Below are 5,377 nucleotides of genomic sequence, written 5' to 3'. Positions count from 1 at the left end.
TATTTTAAGGATATAAGGGGGCATGCAGATATCCCAATGGCATTAGACAACCCCCCCCCCCCCCCACACACACACACACGGGTATGTCACGTGAAAATTAGGCGCAGCCAGTCGCACATTTTCAAACGCCCGGATTTTTAAAGTGTTTGACGTCAAACAAAGAAGTCCGTGCAAAATAACAAATTGTAAACTTAGGGGGTCGAGCTTGTATAACAATGTCTATTTCAAATAAGTAAGTTATGATATATTTAACTATTTATTAAAAGTATAATTAATCAAATTTTTAATGTTAAATAGGACATCACTCGAATCGAAGAATTGCATAAGGCTAATACCAATTTCCAAGGGGTATTTTGTAGTCATGCAGTCGAGCAACAATACCTAAGTAGTTAATTTGTATTTTCATATAAGGGTTTATAGCGTTAAAGGGTATTTAGTAATCTAATTTTTATGATGTTTATCATTTTTTGAAAATACAGTTGGCTTTAGTCTAAGAGATCAATTAACAAACCCAAGCTTCTTCTAAAGTAAACGATCTAACGTCGAGTGACATAAAAAAATGTTTTGAAAGAATATTAGGTGTTCAACGTGGACATATCAAAGGCATTGGGTGTAAACCTTCTACGGTTGTGTCTATGTACGCTCAGGAACAACCGATGACACAACAACCACCACAATCACAAATGATTGTTAGTTTAAGTTGAAAATTATAATGATATATTGTAAAAACTAAAAAAAAGTAGGATGTTATTATGATATGTTGGTAATTGTTTGTTTAATATATAGTAGATGCTATAATGGAAACTAGAATGCTATAATGATATGTTGGTTTTGGTTTGATATGTTGGTATTTTGTATTTTGGTAATTTTTGGAATGTACAATGCTATAATGGAAAAATGAAAAAAAAAAAAAAAAAAAAAAAAGGTACAATGTTATAATGTATATGCAATATTGTGTATCATGTGGTTTGGTTATAGTTTGATATGTTGACATTTTGTATTTTGGTTGGAAAGTACAACGTATAATGAAAAAAATGAAAAAAAGAAGTACAGTGTTATAACGTATATGCAATATTGTGTATGATATATATTTAAGTGTAGTTGGAAAGTAGAATGGTATAATGATATGCTGATTATAGTTTGATATGTTGGTATTTCTTACTTTAGTAATTTTTGGATAATACAATGCTACTATGATATGTTGGTAATATATTTTGTTTTCTTTGTGGTTAAAAATATTGCAAACAATACTAAGGGACTTGTCCTGTTCTGTTGTACTGGAAGATTGGTTTTGCTTATTGTCGCTACAAAATGATAACGAAGGAAACGATGAGAGGGACGAGAACGAGTAGCTACTTTTTTAGGATTTTATAAAATGTTTTGTTTGAGTTAATATTTTGAATATATTGCATTTTGTTTGGATGAATATTTTGGACCGGTTGTGTATGGACTGATATTTTGGATTAATATTTCTACAGAATTAAGTTTTATATCAGTTTATATGCATGTTATATTGTTTCTTATAATTTTAATGTTAAATAAAACAAATGGAAAATATTTTAGTGGCGACAGTTAGGTATTAGCGGCGACAACATGTATTAGCAGCAACAGGTTGAACATTTGCGACGAGGCAACAACGGCAACCCTTTTGCGGCGACAAATCATCGCGAATAGCTTTAGCAAGACAATCACACTCTTTAACAACGACCCGTGTAGCCGCTAATGATCACGTTTCTTGTAACGTATGTCATTTGCAAATTATTATATATATTAGAATGCAAATTATTATATAATAAATAGAAAACAAAAAGAATATTATATGTATATTTTTGTTCTTTGACGGTAGCATTAGCTGCAACCAAAAAAAAAAAAAAAAAAAAAAAAAAAAAAAAAAAGTTTTTTTCCCTTCATAGTTGCTATTAGATATGAGGGTAAAAAAATTATTTTGTTTTTCAAACTTATTCCATATAATACGTACAAAACCATAATATATATATATATATATATATATATATATATATATATATATATATATATATATATATATATATATATATATATATATATAGGAGATTACCTATACTAAAACCCTCGTCCATCACCTTCGTCACCACCATTAGAATCCAATGAGGGTTTTAGGAATACTTCTCATCGCCGTGCTCCTCCTCTTCACTTCACCATCAACAGCGGAAATCCAATCACGGAATATCCGATGGAATGATAAATATTTGATATTATTTGAGGAGTTTGAGTTCACAAATACCGGTTTTGTCTCAGTCGCGATCTCCAACGTGTCAGTCATCTCCCCCTATGATTTTGATCCTTCACGTATCGGTTTCTTCCTTGTCCAATTAGACTTGAAAGAACTCGCCCTCCAATTATTTAACCGTAAATTCTGCGTAATGAATTCCAGACTCATCTCGCCTCTCTTTACGTTCCAAAATCTCTCATGTCCTTATTCTTCATTCAACATTACGTACCCTACGCCATATCCCAATATGTTATCCCTCTACTACGCCAATTGCAACGACAAAACCTACGTTACCATGGACGTCCGCACTGAGCTCTACAACACAGTTAACGACACTACCAAGATCTATCTGTCACTAACACAGCTCCCGTCGTTTTACTTCAAATTCTCTCTCGTTTATTTGTTTTTTCTAGGGTTTTGGATCTTCTTGTGCTTCAAGAACAAAAAATCTATTCGCGAGGTTGATTTACTAATGGGTGGGTTGCTTGTTGTGAGTGTGCTTCTATTGATTAGTAAGTATATGGAAAAACACTATGTGGAGGTTACAGGTACTCCTCATGGATGGGATACCATGGTTTACACATTACAGTTTTTCAGGATTGTGTTCTTGTTCGCTGTGATCACGTTGAACTCTCCCAGATGGTCTTGCTTGGATGCTGAAGAGGTATTCGTAATGTTGTTTTGCCTCGGAATTTTTCTACTTTTGACCTCGTTGTCTTATTTACCTTCCCTTATAATAGGGGATGACACCTCTTCTGAAGAATGGATCCCTTTCTGTCTTGAGATGATGATGCGCATCTTTGGTATTTTGTTCCCAATTTTCATGTCGATTAGGTCGTTGGACCATGCTTCTTATATGACTGACGATAAGGTTTTTAAGAGTTTGGCAGTGTTTTGGACGTGCTTTTTAATTGTGGCTACGGGATATTTGTTCTATTGGAGGATTCCTATTTTTGTAGTGAAGGTCTCTTTAGGTTACAAGTACTACCGGTGGGTGTCTATTGTGGGAGAAGAAATATGCAATCTTTTGTTTTATATGGTGATGTTTTACATGTTTAGTCGTTTGAGGAAGATGATAGAATACTTTGTTCTTGAAGCTAAAGATGAAGAAAACAAACATGATAGCTATCGGGGATGGTGATGATTTAGAGTTGAATTTCCAAATGCAAGGATCATTCTTGTTTTGGTCATTCATTGTTCAGATAGTTCGTTCTCAAAGTATAGGTACATATCGATGTGAGGTGTCCACTTAATTTTCAATTAGTTTTTTATTTGAGCGTTTAATTAAGTAGTTTTCTTGAACAATAGTGTTTTCTCATAAAGTTGGTTTCACATGATTATAATTGTTTGATTCTTATGAAAGATTAGTGTCACCTTCTTGATAAATAAGCAACAAACCATGTTGATTAGACATTTATTCATGTACATGCGCATCTTGTGTTTGGTTATCCTTGTTTTAATGCCTCAGTTTTTTTAAGCAATATGCTTGTGCTTATTTGATTTTGGTTAAAACTTTAAAGATCTTGGGATTGTATTACGAAAATTGGGATGGGACATAAGATGTTGCATAAAATAAAAATGTATTGTTGTAGAACATCTGAATAGTTGAGCGTAATTTAAAAAAGAGAAATTCAATATCATTCTAGACTTTCTAGTGTATAGTTCTTATAAGTTTTGGTACTGTTATAAAACAATGACTTATGAAATCTAATAATTCTCTCTCTCATTAATTCCTGCATTTGATTTTGATACTTATCTTAATGTAAAGAGTAGTAAAATAGACCGAAACATAAGGTAAAAAGATATTTCACTTCTATTTTAAAAAAAAATCAAATCAAACAATAATATATATATATATATATATATATATATATATATATATATATATATATATATATATATATATATATATAGGGGATAGGGAATATACATTACAGCCCCACCTAAGCTTAGGTATTAAACCTTTAAAATATGTCGTTTTAACATGCTAAATATATCCGGTTTGGTTTCACTTGGTAAACATATCATTCTCCATAACATTTCTTTCTTTCATTATCATTTTATCATCTCCGTTTTCTTTCCTCAATTATCGTTTATTACTTCATCCAAGTGAACATTACTAAACCCTAAACCTAAACCTAAACCCTAAATTCAAACCCTAAACACTAAAGCTAAACCCTAAACCCTAAATCTAAACACTAAACCCTAAACCCTAAACCCTAAACCCTTAACCCTAAACCTTAACCCTAAACCCTAAACTCTAAGCCCTAAGCATAAACCTAAACCCTAAACCCTAAACCCTAAACTCTAAACCCTATTGTGTCAATCTTGAAGTATTAATCGTGAATCCATTAACCATAATCTTTGTATAGTAAAACAATGCATTTTCAAGAGGTTTAGTACCTAAGCTTAGGTGGGGCTGTAATGTATATTCCCTTTTCCCTATATATATATATATATATATATATATATATATATATATATATATATATATATATATATATATATATATATATATATATATATATATATATTTGTTATAAGCTTAAAAGTAAACCTAAAGATTCAGTTATACAAATTGAAACCTACAACATCACAATCATGAAGATATAAAACCAAAACATGCAAATCCAAACCAAAATCACATAAACCCAGTAAAAAAATTTAAACCTAATGAACCAAAACTCAAATCCAAAAGAAAAAAACCAAAACTGAAGAAAAATGGCAGGTGGTACCGTGGTAGTAGGGAGACGACACCCGATGGGAAAATCCACAAAAAGTGAGTTTTGTACGAGTAGAGAAAAGAGATTGATCATTGTAGGATAGGTTCCCTTTTATTTCTAAGTAATTAATTAAAACATTAATAAATAGAAAAAATAGAAATCCAATTTGAAGTAATCTTTGGTTTCAAATATGATCAAAACACAAAATCTTTTTTAATGATTTGCCATGGTTATTTTGAATTAATTTTTTCCACATGTTATTTTATGAGTTTTTCTATTTTATTAAATTTTATATAATATTTTAATGTAATAACTGCAATAAATATAGTAATAAACAAATAATAATTTCACTAATAAACTTACATTTTAATTTCTAAATTTCCAAAATAAAAGCTCATTAGTT

At 30.9% G+C, this 5,377-nt stretch overlaps 1 pseudogene; it reads left to right on the top strand.

The window, feature by feature from the left end:
- The first annotated feature begins 2,114 nt into the window (after positions 1-2,114).
- LOC145003272 (protein CANDIDATE G-PROTEIN COUPLED RECEPTOR 7 pseudogene) lies at positions 2,115-3,524 on the top strand (annotated as a pseudogene).
- The last annotated feature ends 1,853 nt before the right edge of the window (positions 3,525-5,377 follow it).

The sequence above is a fragment of the Lactuca saligna genome, chromosome 6, assembly GCF_052625555.1.
Source record: "Lactuca saligna cultivar CGN05327 chromosome 6, ASM5262555v1, whole genome shotgun sequence".
Taxonomy (NCBI): Eukaryota; Viridiplantae; Streptophyta; class Magnoliopsida; order Asterales; family Asteraceae; genus Lactuca; species Lactuca saligna.
This window is presented reverse-complemented; position numbering and strand designations above follow the sequence as displayed.